The sequence below is a fragment of the Dendropsophus ebraccatus genome, chromosome 3 (genome assembly GCF_027789765.1).
Source record: "Dendropsophus ebraccatus isolate aDenEbr1 chromosome 3, aDenEbr1.pat, whole genome shotgun sequence".
NCBI lineage: Eukaryota > Metazoa > Chordata > Amphibia > Anura > Hylidae > Dendropsophus > Dendropsophus ebraccatus.
This window is the reverse complement of record NC_091456.1, coordinates 67,818,292-67,831,398: the sequence shown is the minus strand read 5'-3', so window position 1 is coordinate 67,831,398 and position 13,107 is coordinate 67,818,292. Positions and strand designations below refer to the sequence as shown.

Sequence of the window (13,107 nt, the reverse complement as noted above, 5' to 3'; positions counted from 1 at the left end):
CAAAATTTTTGGCCCAGTTTAAAAGGTTTTTAAACTGTTTTAGGAGCATGGTATTACCCCTAATCCCTAATAACTGCTCAAAGTCTTTCCCTATTGACGGACACTGCCCTTCAATATAGTGTAACAGGTTTGTCCAAAGCTCAGGAGAAACCAAGACCTGCCTCTCCTCAGGGAACAAAAGTTTACAAAGACTGGAACCAAATTTATTTACCAACTGCCACTCAGGGTCTGAAGTTTACTGTCAAAACCTCTGAGCGGAGTCCTCACAGCGCTAAACTTTTAGAGAAAAATTAGATCCGATTGAGAGTCCGTGGCCCTGCCTTAGTGGGAGGAGAGCTCAAAAGCAGTCAGCATGTTGAGCACAGAGCAGTAACATGAGGGTGCTCCTGCACAAGCCACATCCAACATGCCTGAGAGTACTACAGGCATCTCAAGTGAGGCGTATACCTTCTCTTCCGGCTAATTTATCATTTAATTCGTATTATTTAATTGGGGCAACCTGATGGACCAAGCAAAGGCATCAACTGAAACAACAGGTCATGTTTTGAGTATTTTCTTAGTATTTCATAGGTGATATAATTATTCTCAGTACATCAGGTATTATCCCAGGTGTACTTTGTATGGGATATTCTCAAAACCAGAGCTGTTGGGGAGGCCTGAGGACTGGAATTGAGAAGCACTAATCTAAATTACCCGCAATGAGGCCGCCTAATTTGATGCTGAGGCCCCCCGAGTCCGGAAGCATCCATCATTCCACCGGAATGACTGTTTGGGGACGAGGAATGTCTCCAATTTTTTTTTTTTTGATTCACTGAACCAGGAAGCACTGCAATACCAGGTTAATGCCTGGAGCAAGCTCTTTTCCATCTCCGTTTTAAAAATTAATTTAATATATGGTCTCTAGATAGGGGACGTATCGGATATTAAACTGATAAGAACAGATACTACACTTGATCTTAGCCAAAAGGCCGGGAAGCGATGGAGTGTTTCCAATCTGTCCAACTCCATAACCCAACCCTGCGTAGCCATCCCGGAACCATCAGAGCTGGTTCAAGGCTAAGAAACAGCAGGAGTGGAATGTTTGGAGACTGCTGAGAACACCGGAGCTGGGCAAAACTCCTCCTGAAAAAGAGAAGAAGCATCAAGGAACCCTGTTTGTGAGTCAGTGGGATTACCTCCCTGAGTATCTCCACAACTTAAAATCAGGTTAAGTGGTGGAGTATACACCTATTAAGGGCCCAAGGGGATGATGAGCGGTGCCATCATGCATCCTTGGGTTATACCTCTCGGACCTCCCTTGTCAGAAACATCAGAAGTGTGGGAGGAGGATCCGAATTGGCCGACCATGGTGTTACTCCCAACCCCAGAGGGTCTTGGTTGCTTAATCTAGTACCACTCCCACTGTGGCCATGAGTTGGAGGCACGGCTGTATAGGTTGCTTGTGAGCATTATACTGACAAGCACAATAAACTGCACTACAGTATCAGGGCAGTGTACTGTATCAGCGATCAGGAGATCACTAGTGATAAATCCAAGCATGCTGGATTTATGTAGAGGCACATGCTACAATTTAGGCCTACACAGAGGTGTAAACTGTAATAAATGTGGTGTGTGCTGCCAAAAATCACTATTTTTTTCTGCAAAAACATTTTAATTTAACTCCAGTTTGTGCATTGCAGAATGATAAGTTCCCCAAACTATTTTGACCCTCTTTACTGAGCTAGTTTCATAAACAAAATGTGTGGGAATATGCTATTTTTTTACATAAGCACATCTGATCAAAACAACCATTGACAAGTGTGACGTGTACCCGAGAGAAGGTCATTTGAGTAAAAAAAAAATAAGAAGCTAGTAAAGTTGTAATTCAATATTTCTTCATTGTAAGCTGAACAATAGACCTTTTACGCATGACCTCAAAATGATTCAATATATGTTGTTATTCATGGCATCTTATTCAAGATATATTGGCAATAGTAGAGGTATAATCAATCATTTGCAATTCCAAATTAAGAAACAGGTAGCATGCTGTTCTCATAATGCCATTATCAGTTAGTGTTGATGGTAATTTCAGTATACTTGATGATTTATTCCTAAACATATTATTCAGGAGCATGAGAGTTCCACTATTCAGGGAAATCTTTTAAAAGACTTCAATTAAAAAAAAAAATAAAGAATCAAAATTATGAGTAATATATGTAAATAAATCATATGAGGTATTTAAACTAGGGATGAGCGAACTGAACCGTAACGAACCAGATTCGTTACGAACTTTGCAAAAAGTTTGGTTCGTCACCAAACCGAACTTTGAGAAAGTTTGTTACGAATCTGGTTAAAATAACAATAACAAATAAAATCAAAGACATCCAAGACATCTTTAGAAAGTGATGCAAACACCTCTGGAATGCATCTGGGAAAGCAGGGAAACAGTATTAGAGGAATCGGCATTACAGGGTTAGCGATCCTCTAATGGTTAATATATTTAATTAATAAAACACATTTTCGTTGTAATAAAGTCACTTTCGTTCAATAATTTAATTAAAATGATTCCATCATTGTGCAATTAAATATACTGTTAAAATAAATAAATATATATAAATAAATGTATATTTATATATAAATTTATTTTTTTACAGTTTATTTAATTGCACAAGTAAGGATTTGTTCAAATTAAATTATTGAACAACAAAACTAATTTTATTACAACGAAAATGTGTTTTATTAATTAAATATTAATTATTACAGGAAACTATTAAAGCCGTTAATTCATATTGCCGACAATAGTTTTCTGTCATAATTAATACTTTACTTTAATTAAAACATCAAATGTTTCTTCTAATTATGCTATCACAATAGCATTATTAGAAGAAATATTTTGAATCATATGTGCGCTCAGCTGATCGGCTGAGCGCACATATAAAGAGCCCGTCCGCAGCACAGTGACTTCATTGTGCTGCGGACCAGCAAAGAGGACGCATCAGGACATCAGAGGGTGAGTGTACAGCTCTCCCCACCCGCTCCCCAGCACTGCACCCATCCCAGCAAGGAAGAGTGGTCGCTTAACCCCTTCCTTGCTGGACTGTAAGCAGCGATCTGTAAAGATGCTGCATACTGTAAGGTGCACAACACCGCTCACAAGGATGGGTGTTGTGCTCCTGTTTGTGTGTTTTTTGTGTGTTTCTCCCTTTCTGTTTTTGAGATATCGGTATTCTGTGGATTACGTTGGATTCGATGGACTACGTCGATGACAGCAGTCATTTGGATTTTTTTTTAAAATAAAATGGTCAATGAGGGGTGTGGGGGTGTTTTTATTTTGAATAAAAAATGTTTTCACTTGTGTCTTCTCTTTATTTCTTTACTGTATAGACTTAGTAGTAATAGCCGTCTAATAGACGGAATCCATTTGTCATGATCGTGCCTGAAAAGGCTTCAGTGCCACCCTCTGCGGTGAAGATCCGACCTCTGCGCCAAAGACTGCGCTTTTGGCCATGATCCGTTCCTTGTTTTACTGTGTTTTCTACTTTTGTCTTCTGTGTTCTGGTCCATGTTTTCTTAGTTCTCCCTGCACCTTCCTTGCTGCGGTCTGTTTACTAATTGTTTACTAATTGTGTCTGCTGTGTTGTGATGGACATGTATCCTCACCTCTGGCTTTCTGTGATTTCTTGTGTGTTTCTCCTGCTCCACCTATCAGCTTGGAGTCCGGGACTTCTGTTCCCATATACCTGTGCCCCTCGCTCCACTCTGGGCTCTTGATAGTTTTGCAGCTTGTCTGTTCTGCTAGATCCTGCCTTTGTGATATTGTCTGTATTCCTGGTTTCCTGATCCCTTGCTTGTTTATTAGCTTCTTTGTCTTTTGGTTCAGTGTTCTTCTTAGTTCTCAGTTTTCCTTGCTTAGTGCTCAGTTCTTCTTGCTTCATCTCTGGCTTTGGCTCCACTGTTCTGGCTTTGGTTTCACCGTTACCTGGTTGCATCTCTGGCTTTCGTCCTCCGTTTGTTTGGTCCTCCGTTCCTTGCTGCTTTCTTTGTCCTGTCCTTCTGTGTGTCTTTGTGACTTTGCCTTGTCTGCTGTCATTGTACCTTGTTTGTCTGTCCTGTGTTCACACTTATTTGAGTGCAGGGATCGTCGCCCAGTTGCGGACTGGTTGTTTAGGACCTGCACTGCAAGTAGGTAGGAAGAGTGTGGGGGGTCTTAGCTATAGGGCCCACTTGTCCTGTGTGTCTTTGTACCAGGGGCCCTGACACCATTACTAAGTCAGGGCCTAGTGTTAGCCGGTAATAATGGGGGGTAGTGTTAGCCATTTTATACCGGCTAACACTAGGCCCCGACTTAGTAATGGATTCCGTCTATTAGACGGCTTCCACTACTAAGTCTATAAAGTAAAGAAATAAAGACAAGACACAAGTGAATTTTTTATTCAAATAAAAACACCCCCACACCCCTCATTGACCATTTTATTTTTAAAAAAATCCAAAAGACCGCTGGTCATCAACGTAGTCCATGGAATCTGACGTAATCCACTGGATACCGATATCTGAAAAACAAAAATGGAGAAACACACAAAAAACACACAAACAGGAGCACAACACCCATCATTGTGAGCGGTGTTGTGCACCTTACAGTATGCAGCATCTTTACAGATCGCTGCTTACAGTCTGGCCCCCAAGGGGTTAAGGGAGGATGCATAGCATCCCCCTTAACCCCTTGGGGGCCAGACTGATGTCAGACTGCACCCATACCAGCAAGGAAAGAGTTAAGTGACCCCCCTTCCTTGCTGGGATGGGTGCAGTGCTGGGGAGCGGGTGGGGAGAGCTTTATACTCACCCTCTGATGTCCCAATGTGTCCTCTTCGCTGGTCCGCAGCACAATGAAGTCACTGTGCTGCGGACCGGCTCTTTATATGTGCGCTCAGCCGATCAGCTGATCAGCTGAGCGCACATATGATTCAAAATGTTTCTTCTAATAATGCTATTGTGATAGCATAATTAGAAGAAACATTTGATGTTTTAATTAAAGTAAAGTATTAATTATTACAGAAAACTATTGCTCGCAATATGAATTAACGGCTTTAATAGTTTCCTGTAATAATTAATATTTATTTAATAAAACACATTTTCGTTGTAATAAAATTAGTTTTGTTGTTCAATAATTTAATTAAAATGAATCCATACTTGTACAATTAAATATACTGTAAAAAAATAAATATATATATATATATATATATATATATATATATATATAAATATACATTTATTTATATATATTAGGGATGGTCTGAACCTGCCGAGGGTTCGCAGATTCCCTCTGTCTGCCCGCTCCGTGGAGCGGGCGGATCCAGCGGGAGTAACGCCTGGAAAACTGGGATACAGCCTATGGCTGTGGCTGGATCCCAGTTTTCCAGGCGGTCCTCCCGCTGGATCCGCCCGCTCCGCAGAGCGGGCAGACAGCGGGAATCATTACCAAGGGTTTGGGTTCGTACGAACCCGAACCGAACTCGGTTCGGACCATCCCTAGTATATATATATATATATTTATTTTAACAGTATATTTAATTGCACAATAATGGATTCGTTTTAATTAAATTATTGAACAACAAAAGTGACTTTTTTACAACGTAAATGTGTTTTATTAATTAAATATATTAACCATTAGAGGAGTCGGCATCATTGCCAATTTGCCGGCTATTTTTTTTTTCACTATTTTTGCACTTTGATTTTTTCCACTTTTTTCATTGTAATAGCAACTGCAACTACACGAAACTATACCCTATCACACTCCCACTATTGTAGCTGCAATTATTCAGTCGTTATTGCAAGGTTCATTTTCGGTTCAGTTCGTAAGAATCCGAACTTCAGGAAAGTTCGGGGGATCGAACTGAACCGAACTTTTCAAAAGTTTGCTTATCCCTAATTTAAACCCATGTAATAATACATAAACATATTTAGAGGGGTTATAAAAAAACCATGCCCACTTTCTTTAACCCTTAGGGGACACAGCCAGTTTTCATTTTTGCGTTTTCGTTTTTCCCTCCTCGTGTATATAAGGCCATAGCGCCTGCATTTTTCCACCTAGAGACCCAAGTGAGCCCTTATTTTTTGCGCAACTAATTGTACTTTGCTATGGCAGATGTAATTTTTGCCTAAAATGTGCCGGGAAACCAGAAAAAAATTCAAAGTGTGGTGAAATTGAAAAAAAAACGCATTTCTTTTATTTGGGGGAAATGTGTTTTTACGCCATTCACCCTGGGGTAAAACTGACTTGTTATGCATGTTCCTCAAGTTGTTACGATTAAAACGATATGTAACATGTATAACTTATATTGTATCTGATGGCCTGTAAAAAATTCAAACCGTTGTTAACAAATATACGTCACTTAAAATGGCTCCATTCCCAGGCTTATAGCGCTTTTATCCTTTGGTCTATGGGGCTGTGTGAGGTGTCATTTTTTGCGCCATGATGTGTTCTTTCTATCGGTACCTTGATTGCGCATATATGACTTTTTGATCGCTTTTTATTACAATTATTCTGGATTTGATGCGACAGAAATTGCGCAATTTTGCACTTTGGGATTTTTTTGCGCTGACGCCGTTTACCATGTGAGATGTGATTAATTAATAGTTTGGGCGATTACGTACGCGGCGATAGCAAACATGTTTGTTTATTAATTAATTAATTTATTTTTATTTATAAAATGGGGAAAGGGGGGTGATTCAGACTTTTATTAGGGGAGGGGTTTTTTTGTTATTAAAAATACATTTGTCTTTTACTTTACACATATACTAGAAGCCCCCCTGGGGGACTTCTAGTATATGTACTCTGATCTCTCATAGAGATCCATGCAGTATAGTTATACTGCATGAATCCATGAGATCGGTGTTCTATTACTTTTGGCTGCTGCAGCCAAAAGCAATAGAATGCCGAGCCGGGATCAGCGCCATTACGGAGCAGACCCCGGCCCGGGATGGATGCGGGGATCGCCCCCCCGCAATCGCGCCACAGGGGGGCGATCCCCCCACTAGACCACCAGGTATGAATAAAAGCAAGTATTTAGAAGCAGCTGTCAACTTTTACAGCTGCTTCTAAGTACTTAATTAGCGGGCACGGCGATCGGACCGTGCCCGCTAATAGCCGCGAGCCCGGGCTACACGCGGCACCCGGGATCGCGGCAGTTCAGAGGGTGGTCGCCGCGCGACCCCCCTCTGAACTCCCATAGCGGCACGAGGACGTTCAATAACGTCCTGGTGCAGCTATGGGTTAAAATGCAAAAGTGACCAAAACAATTACCACCACAATAACCACTTCTGTCCATTTGCACAACAGCAGAAGAGGTTTATTCACAATCAGTGTTGTTTCAAAACTGGACAGGTTGATTTAACAGAAGTGTGATTAACTTGAAGTAACATTGTGTTGTTCAAGTGTTTGTTTGTTTGTTTGTTTGTTTTTTGCTAGATATTGCTAGACTCACACTATGTAAAAATGGCATCCGTCTTTCAAAATAACTGCTGTCATTTTTGAAACTACGGAATTTTTTGCACAATGAGAGTCATAATTTTTATATAGTGTAAACCTAGCCTTAATATCATGCAATAAGAATAAATAAATCTATATCATTATGAATCAAGATTCTAAGATTCTTTAAAAATTGTATTTAAAAAAAAATAAAGTTTGATGCATTACAGAACCAATTTTGTTTTTTTTTTTTTTGCAAAGTTTGTGACAATTTCATACATAAAAAAAGATCCTATGCTTACCTGTTGATGCTTTTTGCATCCAATGTTGATGCTGTAAGCAAAAAACACCATCATTGCAATGAAAACATGAAGTAATAAGTAAATATGCACATAAGAAGCTGCAGTGAAACAAAGCAATCAGCATACATGGGGATTGTGTCTATGCAAAGCTAGCATGCAGAAAACTAATTGTATGCAACTCCTTAATCCAGTGCTTCCCAACCTTTTCCACCTCGGGGAACCCCTTGGGAAAAAAAAATTCCTCGGGGCACCCCTACTAAATAATGTTCTACAAAATAAGAAAAATTCAGTGACTCACAGGTGACGTCTTTGATCTGGGGAGTCACTTTCCCTTTTCCTCACCATCCAGTCCAGTCCTCCATGATGATTTCTTCCAGTTACTTTTCATCTCTTCAGAACCTGCGAGACAAACAATTTAGGCTCCGCACATTTCTAGCAACTTCCTTTCCTTTCTCCCTCCTGTAGGCTCCTAAAGTAACTGCGCTGTTGGGTGTTATGTGCAGTAAAACGAGTAGGAATGTGGGATTCCCCTTGTATGTAGGATCCCCCGCTGTGCCCCCATGAACTAATAATGCCCCCAGAGGTGCCCCCCATTAACTAATAATGCCCCCAGAGGTGCCCTAATGAGCTAATAATGCCCCAGAGGTGCCCACATGAGCTAATAATGCCCCCAGAGGTGCCCTCATGAACTAATAATGCCCCCAGATGTGCCCCCCATGAACTAATAATGCCCCCTGCTCTGCCCCTAAAAAAACAAAACATCCTACTCACCTAATCCGCACTGTGGCTGCAGGCAGAAGCTCTCCTCCTCCTCTTCTGGCTCCATCTTGCGAGCCTCGGGGACGGGACGTCCGGCAGGCGTGATGACGTCACATCATCACGCCTGCCGGAGAGGTCACGTCCTGGCCTCCCATAGGCTGCTGGTATGAAGTGCCGGCAGCCTATGGGAGTGAATGTAGGAGCAGGATGCTGACACTTCCTGCTCCTGCATTCTGCTCGCTTTAATGTTCCAAGTGATCTGTGCATCCCGAGAAGCTGACAGCGCACATTTCCCACCGGGATCCCGCGGCACCCCTGGCGGGTTCTCCCGGTACCCCAGCTGATGCGTCATCAGCCGCTTATCCGTGATTGGCTGAGCATAACTGTGCTCAGCCAATTGCGGCTGAGCACAGTTATCACGCGGCAGAGGGGGGCTGGCATCAGGGACGGCGGCAGCGATTTGGCCGTCCGTCCGAAGATAACGTTTGGCACAAGATGGCGGACATGCGCGACACGGATCAGTTAATGCATAATGCAACAACACTTCCAGGTACACGTGCGGGGGGGGGGGGGGGGGGACACAGGGAAGGGGGACATTCACAGACATAACATACATTACAAAGTTGTAGAACTTTGTACTGTGTGTTATTCTGTGAATAATTTCTTAGCGCCACACTACCCCTTTAAAATAATATAATTGGCAAATAGTGGGTGGTCTGTCTGAGCTCCTATAGCCAACAAAAGTACCCCTGCTACACAGGTCAGTATTTCAAATTCTTGCCAATAAAAGTAACCACAAGCTAACCTTATGACATATGCGGTAGGTCTAAGTTGTCATATATGATGTCCGGGCTGTATGAGGATATTCCTGCTAGGGACATCACACAAGACATTAACTTTTTGGAAGCCATATACCAACAAGCGAAGTACACGCCACCATCGGCGGGAAGGGAAGGGAAGGGAATCCTTGCAGGGAATATTTACAGATTTGTCCAGCAGCAGAACAACTGATGAGGACTGAAGTTATACACACAGTGGCATCTTTCCAAACTCTAGGAGTTTGGAAACCCCCTTTAATGCATATAGGTAATAATTTAGTTTTCTGAAGTCAGCAGAAATGTTGATATTTGTCTTTTTTAATAGTAATAAGCGAGCCCTCCTCCTTTTAAAAAACTGGCATAACCAAAATGGATAAGCTAAAAATATGTTTATTTTGTTTCTATCTATTTTTAAGACATCCTTTTTTCCCACCTGATTGCAAATCCCTCCCTAAATATAGAAGGATGCTAACAAACAGTAAAAAATATTGATAATTGTGATGTATACAAAGTAGTTAGAAAAAGTAACATTTTGGAACCCTCAACCTTATGATATTTTCTTTTCTCGAGTGACAAACACTGTGTTCTATGTACATTTATTAACAAATAAAATCTCAAGTCAATCAAAGTCTTAAAGAATAGATATTTTTCCCTATCTGGCTTTTACATTACAATATATCCCTTGAGTAAAACCTCATATTATGTAACAATGTGAGAAGGAATTATCCTTTCAGCTCTTTGAAACATTAAAGACTTCAATTTTTCGTCCCACATATTTTCTTTTAAGTTACACAGCTGAACATTTGGAATGATTGACAGTTCTGACACATAGAAAATTAAAAAGGAAAGGATTTAGTAAGTGCTGTTGTGAAAATCTTAACACAGGTATTTGTGGCACTCAAAATCTCCTATAACATTCAAGCCCAAAAAAGTCAATGGAAGTTTATCTTATTTCAGTTCTACAAGAATGAGTTAATAAAAAAGGCTGTATAAAACTTCTATTAAAGATTGTGTGAACCTAAAAATACACTATTTTAAGCTTGTATAGCTTTTACTATTGATTGTTGATTTTTGGTTTCTAGATTCCTTGTTTAATAAATGATTTGGAATCTTTATATTAGTTGTAAATAGGCTATCCATGTCCAAGACCTTCCCCTTTACTAAACCGCTGGTACCATTGAGGAGCTTTTGATAAAACATGTTCAGCCCTGGGATCCAAACATTTTCTGGTGCTATTATTTTCTGGGGGGAAAAAAACAAACAAAAACTTTTATCTCTGGACAGTGGGGTCAAAGAGGTGAGACCTAGAGCTTCTATGCACTAGGTTTGCAGCACCTCTCACTTTCCCAACCTCTCTTCTTATCAGATTCACTTTAAGGCTGTCATGGCCGCGGCGGCGTCCCGTGCTCCGGGACGCCGCCGCAACCGCCATCCAGCTCAGGCAGCTGCCGGGGTCCTGGTGCAGGGACCCGGCGCTGCGGTCTGTTCGGCCCCGGGGGGCGCCTCACCTCGTCCCGCTCCTCCTTCCGTCTGTGCCGGCCGGCGCGCGCGTCCCCGCCTCCTAGGGCGCGCGCGCGCCGGCTGTCTCAGATTTAAAGGGCCAGTCCGCCCCTAATTGGTAGTTGCACCCAATCACTCCCTATAAATCCCAGCCTGCCCTGTCCCCTGTGTTGGAGCCTCTACATGCTTCCCATAGCGTTTGGCCCAGCTCCCTGTTGTTCCTGATACCTGTCCGCTACCTGGTCCCTAGTCTTTGTTCCTGATTCCTGTCCGCTACCCAGTCCCTACTCCTAGTTCCTGGTTCCTGCTTCCCGTCTCTCTGCTGTTCCTGTGTTCAGCCTGTCACCTGCGGTACGCTTACACGCCACTGTCAGTACCTGCTCCTGTCACGCCTCGCCTGCCGTCACCAGCAACCAAGCCAGGGGTAGCGACCTGGGGGTCGTCTGCCGCAGCAAGTCCATCCCGCTTTGCGGCGGGCTCTGGTGAAAACCAGCGGCCCCTTAGACTCCGCTCCCTGGTGAGGTTTGTGCCATCGCTGGTGCCGGTCCAGTGGATCCACTACTCCAGGCGTTACAGTAGGCTCCAACCATGGATCCCGGCGAGGTGCCTGATCTCCGTGACGTCGCCAGAGTGGTCGCTCAACAGGCTCAACAGATCCAGCAGCAGTCGCAGCAAATCCAGCAATTGACTGCCGCCCAGGCCCGGACTGGTAATCTGGCAAGCCGGGCAAATGCCCGCTGGGCTGGCCGGATTACCAGTCCTTGGGCCGCCCGGGGCTGTATAATAAAAAAAAAAAACATTATTAAAAAAAAACAAAAAACGCTGCGGCTTGCTTCCCTCTGTCCGCCCGTCAAAATCATTACATGCGGGCGCGGGCGGGCTGCTCGCATCCTCCAGCTAACGAAATAGCCCGAGGAGCGAGAGCGCTCAGCAGTGCCCTCTGTCACCGCCCCATTAGCAGGACGTATACGCGCGCTCCCTCCCGGCCGCACATGGAGGTCCCCGGAGGAGGCTGCAGATACTGAAGCATCGGGTGATAGTGTCGCTGCGGGTGCTGGAGCTGTATCGCAGCGACACTGTCACCCGATGCTTCAGTATCTACAGGGACCTCCATGTACGGCCGGGAGGTGATATTCAGCACGGTATGGGGGCGGGTCCGCTGCGGGAGTATGTGCGGTAGGGCGGGAGGAGAACGCAAGTGCCGGCGTGTGCGCACGAGCAGGTATGTTCCCTCCTGCCCCAGTCTGCTCCATGCCCCCCCCGATCTGCTTCATGCTTGTCCCCCCTAGTGTGCCCCATGCTCTCCCCCCCCCAGTGTGCCCCATGCTCTCCCCCCCCCAGTGTGCCCCATGCTCTCCCCCCCCCAGTGTGCCCCATGCTCTCCCCCCCCCAGTGTGCCCCATGCTCTCCCCCCCCCAGTGTGCCCCATGCTCTCCCCCCCCAGTGTGCCCCATGCTCCTAGCTATGTCCCTGACCCTCATCTGTTCTTGTACTACTACCACTACTACTACTACACCCCTCATCTTTACCTGTACTACTACTGCACCCCTCATTTGTTCCTGTACTACTACTACACCCCTCATCTATACCTGTACTACTACACCCCTCATCTATACCTGTACTACTACTACACCCCTCATCTATACCTGTACTACTACTACTACACCCCTCATCTATACCTGTACTACTACTACACCCCTCATCTATACCTGTACTACTACTACACCCCTCATCTATACCTGTACTACTACTACACCCCTCATTTATACCTGTACTACAACTACTACACCCCTCATCTATACCTGTACTACTACTACACCCCTCATCTATACCTGTACTACTACTACTACACCCCTCATCTGTACCTGTACTACTACTTCACCCCTCATCTTTACCTGTACTACTACTACACCCCTCATCTATACCTGTACTACTACTATACCCCTCATCTACACCTGTACTACTACTACACCCCTCATCTTTACCTGTACTACTACTACTGCACCCCTCATCTATACCTGTACTACTACTACTACTACACCCCTCATCTATACCTGTACTACTACTACACCCCTCATCTATACCTGTACTACTACTACACCCCTCATCTATACCTGTACTACTACTACTACTACACCCCTCATCTATACCTGTACTACTACTACACCCCTCATCTATACCTGTACTACTACTATACCCCTCATCTACACCTGTACTACTACTACTACACCCCTCATCTATACCTGTACTACTACTACTACTACACCCCTCATCTATACCTGTA

General features: G+C 43.7%; 1 pseudogene; it reads right to left on the bottom strand.

Moving 5' to 3' along the window:
- Positions 1-801: 801 nt before the first annotated feature.
- On the bottom strand, positions 802-980 carry LOC138787660 (U2 spliceosomal RNA; annotated as a pseudogene).
- Between the last annotated feature and the right edge of the window lie 12,127 nt (positions 981-13,107).